This window comes from Aythya ferina (genome assembly GCF_964211825.1).
Source record: "Aythya ferina genome assembly, chromosome: 1".
Taxonomy (NCBI): domain Eukaryota; kingdom Metazoa; phylum Chordata; class Aves; order Anseriformes; family Anatidae; genus Aythya; species Aythya ferina.
This window is the reverse complement of record NC_140296.1, coordinates 95,578,149-95,593,929: the sequence shown is the minus strand read 5'-3', so window position 1 is coordinate 95,593,929 and position 15,781 is coordinate 95,578,149. Positions and strand designations below refer to the sequence as shown.

Sequence of the window (15,781 nt, the reverse complement as noted above, 5' to 3'; positions counted from 1 at the left end):
GGTGCAGCAGGAGCCCATAGGGTCCTCACCAGCAGCTCTATCCCTTCCACAAAAGCCCCATATATGGCCTCTAATTCTTCCGTTCTGCACATGAAGAGCTTCTCAAAGGCACTTCAACATGTTGAATACCTGTTCTGGGGTCCATATCGCCACTTTGCTCCAAGCAGTGGGCAAAAACATTCGGCACTTCTGCTTTTGAGGATTTCTCCTTGCTTCCCATCAGCATTTTTCTCCTATTGTAAAAGATAAGTCACAGACCTATGGTTTTCCATGCCCTCTTTTGGAAGACCAAACTAGGAAAGAAACCTACTCTTTTGCCAGTATGTCTTGAAAGAAAGGTCAGATGCTGGCTGGCTGTGCAATAAACTACCATGAAGCAAAACCAGACTTATTACATACCAGACTCATTACTCCATTTACTACATGGAAAGACAATGTGCCTCAGCCACCAACACCATGGATGGTATATTCTCCAGCCCTTCACCAGCCTCCATCTCCCACCCAAAAAAGGTCCCCACAGCAACTCTGTTGTCCTACCAGCACCACAGCTGCACCTTGGGACATGTTCCCATGTGGCTGCCCAACAGGAACACAGCAGTCGAGGGAGGGTGGTGGAGGAGTGACACTAATAACAAGACTAACCACAAAACTTACACATGGGGCATGTGAAGTGGATGTCAAGCCAAGAGAGCAGCAGCTGCGGGAAGCTGTGCTGCAGTGAGATGACACTTCCAGCCACTCAGAGAGAGCAAACAATGGGGGTCATCTGCCCAGGGGTGCAGGTCCTAGATTTGGCCCAGAATATTCATATTACAGTAAGGTTTGATTTGATTGTCAGGAGCGATTGCAAAAAGGAGCAGGAAGGTTGCAAGACTCCTTCTGTGTTAATTTAACCCATAAGCAATTAAAGTAAAAGAATGTAAATCTCTGTCCTTTAATCTGGACAAAGCCATTCCATAAACACTGGAACATTTCTGAAATGTGGGATTGAGGCAATAATTTATTTTTTAAAGGTCTGTATTTAAAATATATTGGAGAAAGTGTAACAGCAAATGCACATACAGTAAAATGCATAAAATGAGGGAAAATGACAAGGATCTTAAATCACGAGCTGATCCAAATTGTGCATCCAGATGTGCTAGGGATATTTTAGGCTAATAAAATCTGTGGTACTGTATGTATCATACAAATACTTTTATATTTGAAGGAAAGGGAACCAACGGACATTCTGGAGAGGATAGTCATAATTGCTGGGGTCAAATCCTGATCTATTGTAGCATAGACAGGCATAAAGCTAACTGAGAAAATATTTAAATGTTTGCTATAGTAGCCATGCATACCATGGGATATGTATATTTAAATGAGCTGCACCAAATTTTCCATCCTGATGAAAGAGGGATTTAATTGGATTGCTAAAAAAAAATAAACAGATGTAATAGAAAACATTTCTGAAAAGGAAATTCATGTTACAAAAAACCCTTGACTAATCTTAAAGTGATGCAGCTTTGAAAGGAAATACTTTGATTGCATTTTTACTCCTCTGAGAAGTCAGATGTTTGGAAATACCCAGGATTTTTAAAAAATATTTCCTGCTGTGCACATAAAAACAGATTGTAAACTCAGGAACTAGGGTTTGATGCTTATCTTTCTCTTGTTGTTTTTTTGTTTTGTTTTGTTTTGTTGTTTGTATGTTTGTCTTTTTTTTTTCCTCAGGTGAACCACCTGGGTTTCACAAGAGTAACTCCATGAGCCAGGACAGAAATATTTCTGCTTTTCATAGATGAGAATCCTAGGACAGAATTTGCTGAAAAGAGTGGGTAATATGAATTCTCTTTGTCTATCTTCCTGTTACAACTGCATGGAAAATAGTACAGCTATGTCAGTGTTTAACTTCAGCAACACAATGGAAGCTATTTGCAATAGGCATTCTGAAGCAGGGGGTATTTTAATAAGTTTTTTATATGTTAATAAAAAGTGTTTTTGTTGTTGTTGTTGTTGTTTTTGTTGTTGTTGTTTTTGTTTTTCCCAACTGCCCTTAAAAATAAAGGAAAAAGTGTATTCAGTACCCTTTTTCTAATCCAAGTAGAAAGCAAAGTGATGCACGTGGTGGTGTCCCATGAGTTGCCTTGGGTTTACATCAATGTCATTGTAAGCAAAATTTATTTCTGTGAGTTGAAAGGAATTGCAGAAAAGCAGAGAGAAATAAAAGGATGCACTCATACATTCTCTGTTTTATATTAATATTTGTCAGGTACTATCCTTTACATGTAAGTGAAAGGGCTAAAAGTGTGTGGTGACGCCAGCTGAGGAAAAACAGCATTACTGTCTGAGCACAGAATGGTCTACATATCTGAGAAACCTTTAAAGGGAGTAGTCCAAATATCTCATCCTCACCCACTGGTTGTATACACAACAGACATTAGTTAGTATGCCATGCTTCCTTTCTTGAGTAGTCCTATTGATGGAACAACAAAATGGGAGCAACAGCATTTGTGAAAGAATCTGGGCTGAGCCACACTCATAAGAAGAAATATAAGAAAATAAGTTGCCAGGTCATGTCCCATAGTGACAAGACAGGCACTGATGTGCCTGGGGTGGGAGCTGCTTGTCTGGTGACTCCATGCCCTAGTGTTTGTCACCAAGTTAAGCTGTCCACCTGCAGAAAGAACACCCCTGAGTCACATCCCACAGAGCCCCAGGCTGGCTCAGTTACACAAAGGTCTGGTCCATGCCACTTGCTAGCTTGTCTTCTTCACTGAACCGTGGAGAACAGAGAAGAGGCACTGTGCAGAGCATTCAGGCTGTGTTTCCAACACACACCATATATCTCCTTGACCTCATGTCTGCCCTGATGGCCAGGAGCAAGCTCTTCCCAGGCTCAGCGTTGGTCAGGGAGAGATGGGAACAAACAATCTCTTATAGCCATTCTTACCAATTTTGAGATGCTTTAGCATTGCCAAAGCAAAGAAAATAAAAGCTGCAGCCTGAGAACAATTAATGGTTTAAAGAGTACCTCCTAGGAGAACAATAAGTAATATTCTTAAACTGAAAATTGAAAGGTCATTCATCATCTTCAAAACTCAAGCACAACTTACAAATGGAGCCCTCAGCTTCACACACATATTTTTCCTTTTCACTCAAGACCCCTTTTTAACAGCTTCCCTGTTTTGATGTTGACCAAAAATCCTGGAATTGCTGAAGCCAAAGAAAGAACTTTCCATTGTCTTTGGTGAGTCTCTCTTCATTACAGGCCTGAAAAAAAAAATAATAAAAAAAAGAAATCTGGAATTAAAAGTCTGACAAATGGTAGGTTCACATGCAAGAAGTTCAGAGCTGTTATTTCCTTTTTCACTGTGTGTGCAAGGTGTGTGTGAGACAAGAAAATGAGGTAAAAGCCAGTTCTGTGGAGGATATCTAGCAGTGGCCTTAAGTAACCTTCATGTATGCTCTTCCAAAGCTGTAAGTGGCTTAATGGAGTATCCCCTGTTCCCCTGAGTGTTTCAGTCTTCCCCATCAATAACCAAGCAGCCCAGAAGCAATGCATACAAATGCTCATGGCAAATGAATGGGAAGAGAGACTGAAAAAAACTCAGTGCAACATGATCTACCTCCTTCCACACATGGGTGGCCTAGGAATATGCATCTCCCAGACAGAAAGTTGCAGAAAAAGGTATTACAAAAAGTGATACCCAAAACCATCTGAGTGGAGGAAAGCAACTCTCACTAGATAGAATATGAGCCAGATTACAAAAAAATGTTCAGTTTTTACTTAGGTAATAAAATACAAGGCCAGGACTCCAGTGATGAAGTAATATGAACGTGTTGTGTGAGGAGCTGTTCTGGGGGGAAAAAGCCTTCAACTAAATGTTTTCATAAGTGCTGTTGGGTTCCGAACAGTTCTGCAAACCTGAACCTTATTTACATGCTTGAAGGGAGGCTGAATTCTTTCAAAAATCTGGATTAACTCACTCACTGGGTTATGAGATCTACATAACAAAAAGTTTTATAGAGCAGCACAGCCTTCTTTGCATTTCGGGTAGCACAGAGCATGCTGCATGAGCCCTAAATGCAGCAAACTCTAATGATACTGCAGTAATAGAAATACTGAGATATCCGTTGTTTGAATGCAAGACAAGAACATAGGGTGATGTATTATGACTGGCAGATAAAGAGAAGAAAGAGACCATTATCTGCACTTAATTATTTTTTTTCTTCAGGAGGGAAAGTAAAAACATTGGAAAGCCTAAATGATTTCAGGCAATTTATCACAATTTTCTTTAGAACTGAATCCTCCTGTCCTTCTACACTCCAGCAACAGATGGTTGTGTGATAACATGTCTTTTAAAGAAGCAGAGCTATACAGAAGATAAAGTATTATTCAGTGGTCAGAAACCAGTAGAAACAGTTCATTTTCAATAAATGCTTTAATTTGGTGATAGACCATTTGGGAAGCTGTCATTTTCTTGTTTATAAATATCGTTGTTGCTTTGACCTTTGTTCTACTTTTGGGTATTGCATCAGCTCCTGTAGGAAGGGGCTGTCCTTTTCATGTCCTTCTTATATGTTTATTCAGCATCCAATAACACAGAACAGGGCGTTGTAAATGATGAACTTGGTTCTCCTAAAATAAACTCTGACAATAACCTTCTCCCATTTGTTGCCAAGGTCCAGGACACATGATGCTTGGCATTTCTTGCTCTTCCCCACACAGTGAGAAGAGCAGTTTCAGGTTCTTACTGCTGCTCCCAGATGTGAACATAGCAGTTCCAACAGATTTAATACACAGAGAGTTGGCAAAGTACTTCCCATTGAGTCAAGTAGCCTGCTGCCTGAAGTGCCAGTCATCTCTAATGTGTAAGTTGCATTTGCAAACTTGTAATTTTTCACCTTTTCCATATCTAACATTAACCAAGTGAACAAAATACAGGGGCTCTTTTATCAATAATGCCAAATTGTAAAAGTAGAAACCCACCTGGCAAAGGATGTGCTCTCACTTATTGTACATGAAAAGGGTTGCAAGAAGCACCACTGTAAGTTTGATTTGTGCAATTTAGCATTTCAAAACTTCATCAAAAAACAATCTCTGTTTTTAGTATATATCAGAGACATCTACAGCTATTTGTCTACAACTCACAGTGCATAAATCGCTACAGCACAATATACATGCATTTTACCAGAAAGCTTTAGGTGGTATGATGTATTTAAGTCTTACTAATCCATAATTTAAAGTACTAAAACAGCATTTACTGGTTAGTGGACACTTCCCTGTTAACTTGTACTGTATCACAGGACTTCAGGTCTATACTCTCATGAGTTACTGAGCACAAGAGACAGATCAAGTTACAGTTTGTGTCTCTGTGTGTACATCTATGGTCCTCTTGGCCTGACAGGTGTCTTGCTACATTAACATAGGTCTGCACAGCAAAACTGGTCTAGGAACAGCTTGGTTTTGACAACTAAAATTAGCAGCTCGACTTAATGACCAAAAGGAGGCAGTGGCTTCAATATGGCAGCTCAGCTTGTCTTGCCTGCAGGGATATCTTACCCCATGCTGGCCACATTTTAGTGAAGTTAATAAGAGCCCATGTCCTTTGCATGATTTTTGTTGAAGTGGCAAAATACCATCCACAAGTGCTCTCTCTGCTGCACTCTTCTATTGAAGGTCCAAAGGAAAGGTCTAGGATGAGAAATACCTGGAAAGGCTTTGCTTTCTGAGCATCAGTACTGCTACAACCCAAACAAGGAGAAGGAGCATGCTACACCAAACACCTTCAGGCAAGCCAGGAAATGAAAACTGAGAACACAAAGGCCCTAGCCAGAGCTTTTTGAAGCCAATGGAAAACACATCTGTTGATTTGGACAGAAAATCAAACATATTAAAACATTTGGGGTTAAGCTTTTAAAAGGGGAAAGTATTTTTTAGTATTATTTGCACATTCAAATTGATATTGATACGGGCAGTAGTTGCTTGATTTTCATGAACTTGTCAGTTTGCTCACATGAAAGTTAACAGAAAACATATTTCAGGTGTACATAACCATAAATGGGGGCTCATTTATGAAAAATAATAATAATAATAATTTCACCAAAGCAGAATTGCCTTCTGAAAGCTGGACCATAAATAAGTGGTCTTAGAATGATATGGCTTAACCCAGCTAACCAGCCATACAATTTAGATAACGTTTGTTCATAAGGTAATTAATACAGTAATTTTCTGTAAAGATTCATTATTTTGCATAAGACTAATGTGTAATCTACATGCATGGGTACAAATATGAAGCCAATTTTGCCCAAGCTGGCACAAAAAAAAATTCCCCTACAGATGCCATGCTCTGAATAGCTTAATTCAGCTTCTTTATTCTACTATTATACTTTCTAACCTTTACCTTTTCTTTTTTTTTTTTTTTTTTTTTTTTTTTCAGAAACAAGTAGAAGCAGACATTTAAAATGATTTGCACTCATGAAATTGTTTTCTCTGCTAACTTATTCCATTTATCTGCTATTCTTATTCCTTTTTGAGGTAAATTATTTCTACCAGAACTCCTATTTTCTCCATATTTTGTCATTATATCTGCAAAGATTTTCATCTATTTACTGATGTAAATAGTTTTCCTCTACCAGCATAGTCAGTCTTATTCCAAATTTGATTATGTAGAGCTTTTAGTTTGTTGGATAGGCAGTTAGCCTTTTTATCGGTATCTTAGCTAACAATGAATTTAATACTAAAATGGTAGATCAATGCGCTCTGACCCAAACTGGGCTAGAAACCTTGAATTTTAAAGAATGAGAGGGAATCTACTCAAACACTTTTCAAGTGATGAAGAGTATTGATCTAAATCAATAGCTAGATTTCATTTTTAAAGGTTACGTACGGCTGAAAGCAATTCTTAACATGTGATGGATCACACCACTAATCTGTGCATTTATTTTTTTTCAGGATACAAATCTCTCTACCTTTATTCTGCTACACATGACAATAATTTCAGAGCAAAAACACTGATGGATGAAGATACTGGAACACCAGCTTTCTTCCTCCCTCTCCAAAAATTATGGTTTTTTATTGTAAGGGCAACACTACAATGTTTTTCAAAATACTATACACACTAAGAGTTTTCATGGGTTTTCCCATATTGCACAAATGACTAAAAAGCTCAACATGTACAAGGGTGGCAATTCACATGCTAACTTCATCACTCTCTTTTTGGAACATTAGGCCCAAGGGATAGGTACTGTACAAACAAATGTCTTTCAGTCAGTACATATTTGCTTTAAGAAAATCATGCTACACCCAAGAAATACCATATGAAAGCACTTTTGCTGATCCCCTTCAGCTTGAAATTACTGCCTGAATAAACCAAGTAATACTACAAAGTAGTAACAAGAGTAATTTTTCAGGACAAAATCTCGGTTCAATCAACGTATAACAGTAACTGGTGATATAAAAACACACAGTTTTCAGACGTAATGTGTAACTACCTTGCTTCTCCCATGGATCTTACAGCTTGATTTTGTAAAATGGTAAATCATTTTAGTTGTTCTAATTTTTAAGTGTTCACACTGATAGACATTTCTAGGAGTTTATTAAGAGGACAAATAATCAACATTTTCTAAATTCATATTATGTGACTGCAGCCAAGGAAAATTAATTATAGTCTATAGCCAATAATATGTCATTCACTTATTAAGATAGGGATAGAAGAAGTTAGCAGTTGTAGTAACTGAGTCTTATTTGTTACAGACAAAAATGGCTATTCCCAATACTGCTAAATTAGACTTTCTTCCAAATATGTTATTTTCTAGGAAAAACAAGACCATCATAAGTACTTAAAAATGTTTTGCAACCTTTTTATTTGTTCTAGAAGAGAATAAAAACTATCATAGCATGGAATATGAATTATAATGATATTTTTGAGACACATTGAAGTCACTAATGAATTAATAAACAATTGTGGGGAAAGATTACTTCTGTCTGTGGTGGTCACTAACATCTAATGAACATCAATGTCCAATGAAGGGAGAGGAGAGGGAGAGGGAGAGGGAGAGGGAGAGGGAGAGGGAGAGGGAGAGGGAGAGGGAGAGGGAGAGGGAGAGGGAGAGGGAGAGGGAGAGGGAGAGGGAGAGGGAGAGGGAGAGGGAGAGGGAGAGGGAGAGGGAGAGGAGAGGAGAGGAGAGGAGAGGAGAGGAGAGGAGAGGAGAGGAGAGGAGAGGAGAGGAGAGGAGAGGAGAGGAGAGGAGAGGAGAGGAGAGGAGAGGAGAGGAGAGGAGAGGAGAGGAGAGGAGAGGAGAGGAGAGGAGAGGAGAGGAGAGGAGAGGAGAGGAGAGGAGAGGAGAGGAGAGGAGAGGAGAGGAGAGGAGAGGAGAGGAGAGGAGAGGAGAGGAGAGGAGAGGAGAGGAGAGGAGAGGAGAGGAGAGGAGAGGAAATTCAGCTCACTCTGACACTTTTGGAAAGCTGTTGGCCTTTAATAACTAACAACTTCAACTAAATAACACCTTGATAAATACAGGGAAGCCTCTATTAAAAAAAAAAATTATTTCTGTTGGCATTACCTCAAATAAATTCAGAATCAAAGCCTGTGAGATATGCTGACACTTCCATTGTGTCGTGTAAAGAATACTTCTAACCCAGTTTACAAACAGCTCCCCTTTTCCATGTCATATCTGAGTAGGAAATCCATGCACTGTGGACACAAGACTTTCTGTCAAACCATACTAACTCTCACTCAGCAGAGTCCTGACTTTTCCATACCTTAACCAAACAACTAACATTGAGCAGTGGTTAATAAATCCTGAGTGTTAAAATAAGTCTCAGAATTACAGAATCATGTTAGCAGATGATAAACATCAGTAGATCAGATTCTAGAATTACATGAAAATGGGCCAAGTTTCTAACAACATTTCTCTCTAGAGAAATATCAACACAGAAGCAGTTTGAGAATCTGAACCTCGCTTTTCAGAATGTATTTTTCTAGATCATTTTTCATCTCCGGTATTTCATTTTTGTGCTCTGCCCTTAAGAAGCAGATGTACATTTTCTGTGTTTTTCCAGTGACCCTTTCCCTAGTGTAGATTACCACACAAAACAACCAGAAAAAAAGAAAAAAGAAAAAAAAAAAGAAAAAAAAAAAAAAAAGAGGGAAAAATATGAGCAGTGAATAACTAACAGGAGCAGTAGTAGACCCCTCTGGCATGGTTTTGAACATGGAGAATGTAAGGAGACCTGGGAACATACAGGATTTTAATGGAAAACATCGTAGATGATGGCCAGGCAAAAGGAACAGAGAGACAGCGATGCCGCTGACAGCCCAGCAGCCACAAGGGGAGGCATCGTAAGTGAGACCGGAGGCATAGACAGCAGCAAAGCTGCCCAGGCTTTTGGAACTGAATACAACAGCTTAAGCAGAAAAATAGTTTTCCTGATTCAGGGCTACAGCTAAACTTGCCATTCCTGTGAAGGCTGTTTTACAGTTTGTTACCATGTAAAAGAAAGAGGAGCATGTAGCAATCACACCACCACACAAGGGGAACAATACAGGATTTAACATAACCCAAATTCCAGACTTGGCAGCTCTTGATATCTCTGGTTTCAGACAACTCTAGGGCAGGCTAAATATTTGAGAGATAGGCCAGAGAGTTCTGCACCCTGCTATGTCTGCTTTCCTGCTATATAAATCACTTAAAAAGACGTGAAAAGAATGAAGATCTGTTGACTGCAATAAAGCTTCTATGATTTACATATCCTGAAATTCTGGTTCACTAACTTTTTTTTTTTTTTTTCCTGTTGATTGAAATTCAGTCTTCACAGCTCCTCATATCATGATATTGTGGGACCTGATTCTTTGTTATCTTTCATTTACTAGTAGTAGCAAAAAATCACTGTTACTTTCCACTTCCCTTTTATATCCATGCTCATTTACAGGCAACTGGAGGAATAAGACATTAAAACTAAACTAAACTAAACTAAACTAAACTAAACTAAACTAAACTAAACTAAACTAAACTAAAATAAAATAAAATAAAATAAAATAAAATAAATAAAAACAAAACTTTCTCCCAGTCTCACAACTAAAGCTGTAGAAGAAACAGTCTTGGAAAGCCAGAGCAAAAGTGCAAATCCAGCTCCCAGGTGGGTTGTTGTCCTTCGTGCAAGTGGCCATGATCTACTATGATCCCAAGAAAGGTAGGTGGGATTTCTCTCTCCTCTTCTTCTCAAATTAGATCATAATTATCAGCAAAGCTTACACGTGACTAGAATCATCAAAGTTGAAACAAATTTGCAGAAGACTTGCTCTAAGTTGTTTTGTTTGTCCAGTCTAGCTATCTTCTAGGAAAACAATGGGAGTCTTTCTGTTACCTTAATGAAAGTTGAATCATCACATATTCATGTAATATTCATGTAATCATATGTAACCTCCCAGAGCTTTCACCTTCTGATTTTTTAGATTTCCCTAAGTCTGAGAAGAAATGATCTACTAAAACGCTACCCCAAGAATCATGAGTCTTTAGCACATTCTTTCATTGCTAGACCAACAGCACTTTTGTTGACTGAAATTGATATGAGATGTTGAGAAGTTTACAGACTCAATGAATTTCAATGAGTTTACAATACTCACTTCGTTCTGTATTGCACATCTCAGGTTCAAGATTTAAAGTCTTAATATAACATTTTACAAGCCATACTTTGAGCAGAAGTACTAATAAAGCCAGTTTTCTTATAGACTTGTATCTGTCGCCATCCCTACAGATCCCTCAAGGCTGCAGTAGCACAATTTCTGGTTGTATTCTCTCCCTTGACATTACTCCTTCTGCCATATCTGTGATTTCTCTCCATGCCACTAGACCTTAGATCCATCTGCACTCCAAAATGCAATTACTAGCTAACAAGAACATGGCAGAGGCTGTAGCCTGAACTATGCAGACCTGATAGCTTGCAATCCAAACAGAGCATGTGCCTGTGGATTTTGTGCCCTGGCCCTCTATTCAGTGGGAGCATTAATGCACATCTCTCTCCTCTACCCAGCTTTCAATTTCATAAATATATAAAGAATATCATGTGTTTAAGATCTTAGCTTTCTCCATTATTTTAGATGAAATTCACTCAGTTTTAAGGTGGACAGATAGCATGGTTCCATGTGCTGTCATTAGGAAAGAAAGCTCAAAAACAGAACTAAAAGCAGCACTTATTCATTGCACAGGCTTTTCAAGTCTTACCTTTTGCAGGCTCAAGTTAATATTAAATACAGAACAGCTTAATATTTTCCCATGTTTCTAAACACTAATTTGGAAGTTCATATTTGTTATCATTGTAATACTTTCGTTTATTTGTAAATGCTTGCCTGAAGTCCATAAGCTTTGATCCTCTAATGTGTGTATTTTCCTCTATTCAACATACACCTTTGTATAAACCAAGTAGAACATATAGAGCATTTTTTGCCATGTCTAACACCTGACACCTGCAGCTCATTGTTGTTCTTATCAACTCCACACAGAAAAATTGTATGCCTGTTTCAAAGTGTTACTGAGCTAAATTGTTCTTAATGTCATCACACCTTAGATTTCAATTAGAGAAGGTACATCAGAAATAGCTGGTTTTAAAGCCAGTAAGGCCCAAGATCATTCTCAGTTCTTACAGGGGTTTTTCCTGAAGTCTCAGACCAGTCACTGAAGAAAAAAAGGTAAAAACTGTATCTTAAGGCAAAAGCCTCCATCTTATTCTCAGAGAGATCTGTAGCCCTTTTTCTCCCAGAGATTCAAGTGAACATTTACAAAACTTGTGTCCAGATCACTGAGTGACCAAAACATTAAATTTGACTCTACACTATGAAACCCTTGAGGTTTCTATTTCACACATAGAAGCACTGAAGACAGAAATCAATAACATTTCTGTGCTAGTGGAGGTAAGTCATTCTGACCATAGGAAACTGTAAACCATTCACTATTTCATTTCCTTTGCCCATCAACACAATGTCTACATTACTTGGGTTCAGCTCAAAGAGCTATTCTTTTCTGAAAAAAAGGGGGAAATAACAGGGGAAAATCTCAAAACTTTCAGTGAGGTTAAATCTTATTTTAGTGAAAGAAAGGTTAAAGATCTCATAGACATACTTTTTCCTGTGAGACTTCTGAGACCTTTTTTTTGAAGATGTTCCAGAGGTAGCGTCACTTCACCTTTTCCTCTGGCACACTTTTCCACTCACCAGCAGAACCCAGAGTTGTAAGAAAATGGAAGACAAAGTAGCAGGATGATTCAAAAACCATTTGGGTTTAGTTTGAAGTTGCAAAGTCTTTGGAAGAACGTACAATGTTTTCATTTTGTGTAAATCAGTTTCTCCATAATGAGCACACAATTTCATCCCATATCATGGGTGCTAGTATCACTGTTTTTCCTTACAGCTGTCTGAGCACTTCTTTCCCCTGGTGAATAAAAATCTTTGTGATGGGAAGAGCTGCTTTTCTCTCACAGAGGAATAAAACTTCTGTCCAGAAATTCTAGGAGGAATCCAAGCTCAGAGAAAGAAAAGCCATTCAAACCAGCTAATCTAACAACCAACCTACTTGGAGAATATTTTCTCTATTCGAGGGGAGGTTGTTCGTTTCCTCCTGAAACAATACTTTCAATAACAAAGAAATTCTTCTTACTTAAGTGTTGTAAGAAGGATCCCACGCAATGCATCCTTATGTATATTCAAAGGCCAACACCCAGGATGGCTTTATTTGTAGAGTCACAAAAAAAGAGTGAGCTGACTTTAGTCAAACCTCTGCATTAGCTTGGGACTTCGTACAAAGCTGGTCTTCTCCAAACAGCCCAGCTTGTCCTCTAAAACCATTTGCAGTGGGGTACAAGTCAATCACTTCTTTCACTCTGTGACTAAGAGGATTCCTGCTGCCTGAAGTAGCTGCTGTGCTGAGCGGTCTACGCAGCAGAGCTGAGACGAGCTTTAGCCACCTCCTGATTATTACACCACCTGCCAGAATTGTGGGCACCATCTCACACCACATAGCTCCAAAAGCTCCACTAGCCAAGCACCAGAAAGCAAAAAGGGTACGTAAATAACAGGGGTATTTTTGCCCCGTGCTCCTTTTAGAAAGTGGAAATCCCAGTAAACATCCCTAGGGCAAGACATGAGCAAAAAAGAGGGGCCAGAGAAGGTTTGGGCACCATGCCATCCGCTCCTGCAGGGATGAAGCTGATGCCAGCAGAGCATGTACTAGGCACATGTGTTGTGCATGCTTATGGCAATGCAGTCAAGCTGAACAGCTAGTGGCAAGCATGGGTATGAGGTGGTTACAGCCCTTGCATTAAGGAACACAGAAGTTTATATCACGTGGGGTGAAGGGAGATCCTCACTCCATAGCAATTCAGAGATTATTTAGACCTTTATGAGTTATCACGAGGTTGTCACCCTTGGTGCCTTTACAAAATGCACTCTGCAAGTCTGCTGCTTTGTTTTCCAGACACCTTATTAAATCTCACCTGCTTACATCTATCAAAAGTCCTTTAAAATGTATTAGGCCACTCTGAAAAAATTAATAATAATAACTTTCAGTTTTGGGCCCCTCGCTACAAGAAGGACATCGAGGTGCTTGAGCGGGTGCAGAGAAGGGCGACGAAGCTGGTGAGGGGCCTGGAGAACAAGTCCTACGAGGAGCGGCTGAGGGAGCTGGGCTTGTTCAGCCTGGAGAAGAGGAGGCTCAGGGGTGACCTTATCGCTCTTTTTAGGTACCTCAAGGGAGGCTGTAGCGAGGTGGGGGTTGGCCTGTTCTCCCACGTGCCTGGTGACAGGACGAGGGGGAATGGGCTTAAGTTGAGCCAGGGGAGTTTTAGGTTAGATGTTAGGAAGAACTTCTTCACTGAAAGGGTTGTGAGGCACTGGAACAGGCTGCCCAGGGAGGTGGTGGAGTCACCATCCCTGGAAGTCTTCAAAAGACGTTTAGATGTAGAGCTTAGGGATATGGTTTAGTGGAGGGCTATTAGCGTTAGGTTGGAGGTTGGACTCGATGACCTTGAGGTCTCTTCCAACCTAGAAAATTCTGTGATTCTGTGATTCTGTGAACTCCTTAAAATCATATGCTTGCCCACTCATGTGGTGTGCAAATGTTGCAAAGTAAGGGATGAAGTATAGCACTCTCAGGCTTTGAGCTGGGAGGAGCAATGTGCAATAACTCACCTGTGGGCAGCAGGGAAACCTAGGCAGTGTGTGTTTCTGCTGAGATGAAAAGAAGAGGCATTATTTTGACATTCCTATTAAAAAGAGAGAGACCATAGAAACCCACCAACCTCCGCTGTGAATGAAGCTGCATCCTGAAGACCCCACAGCAGTGCAAAGCTGCAGGATGCTTGCTTCACACTAAGTGTACTAACACACAGTACATATGAGAACAGGTCTCAGGGCAGCACAGGACCACCTGCCCTGGTAAAAGCAGAGGGCAATGAAGGGCTAACCTTGCCACTTAAACATTCCTTCCCTTCAGAGGCTTCCCCAGGCCTCAGCAGAGGCACAAGGAGGAGCTGGCCTGTCCCCAGGCTATGTCCACATCCCCAGCCCTATGTCCTTCAGGGAGGGTGGCAGCTCCTGCAAGAGGAGCCCATCCCTGGCAGCAAGAACAGGTGCCCTATGCAGGGAAGGAAAGATGTGAGATTACCAGTGCCATCTCCTCTCTGGAAGAAAGGCAGATATGGGAAAAGCATCATTTTGTCAAAACGAGCTCATGATACTGGGCAAAGTGCCTGAAATGCAGGTCATTTCAGTGCTCACGCTCCTGACAGTTACCTGCAAGCTAGCAAGCTATAAATATAGCTGGAGACCTCGCTGGCCTGCCCCTTTGCTGATGGGCACCTGCCAATGCATCAAAGCCACCTCATGATGAGTGCCAGCACCTGAGCATGAAGGAAATCAGGAGGGGACCTCTGAGGAGCCCATCAAGGCCATTCATTTGGAGGAAGAAGCACACACATGAAAACTCTAGTTACCTGGCTCCTCTGTCTTTTCACACAGTGCCCTTTCACATCTCCAGCACACTTTATAAAGAAAGGAAGTGTTCTTCTGCAAATGACGTTTCCCACAGTTGTGTTTAATTGCTCATGGCCTCTGGATAGGAGTTTTTATTTTTATTCTTGTCTGATTGAAGTTGTGCCTAAAATCTTGCCCAATCAAGTAAAAGGCAAGCAAATGAAATCCATGCAAATAGTCTTTTTCTGTTTTGTTATTATTTGGGTTGTTACCACATCCCAAAACACACTTTCCTATTAGCAGTGTTGGGAAAATGTCTTTTTAGCAGCCACTTGTGGGCCTAGTGTTACGTGTTTTGTTCCTAAATAGTATAAACATGTAAAGATAAGTAGATTGACAGGCGAGTATCTATTTATATCTTTGTATTACTCCAATAACTTTTTACATGCTTTAGCTTTATATACAAAAGCAAAACATCTGCTATCATTAAAGATTAATTAAAGAAACCGACCAACAGGAAAGAAGAGACACTCTCCTGTGATAGAGAAAACAGAACGCCTTGCTTGTTCTCAGGATGTTCCCCCCAGATCTCCTGACGCTGCCCTGGCAAGGTGGGTAGGCAAAGCCCTGACATTTAAAGTCCCAGTACAGGAATCATATCTGCATTTACTATCCCTGGTTTCCCTGCAGGAATTTCTCTTCCAAGTTGATCTACCAGAGAAACTAATTGTTCTTGCAGTATGCCTGTCAGCCACTCTCCTGGGGTATATGAAAGAAAGGAAAGAAATATAAAACAATGCTGAAGTGCAGTTTGCTTTAAGCCATCCAACATT

At 40.0% G+C, this 15,781-nt stretch overlaps 1 long non-coding RNA gene across 1 annotated transcript; it reads left to right on the top strand.

Annotated features, from left to right (window-relative positions):
* The first annotated feature begins 4,802 nt into the window (after positions 1-4,802).
* Positions 4,803-7,962, top strand: LOC311426740. The gene is made up of 3 exons (XR_014686993.1): positions 4,803-4,854; positions 6,423-6,520; positions 6,938-7,962. It is a non-coding gene; the product is annotated as an uncharacterized lncRNA (long non-coding RNA).
* Positions 7,963-15,781: the final 7,819 nt, after the last annotated feature.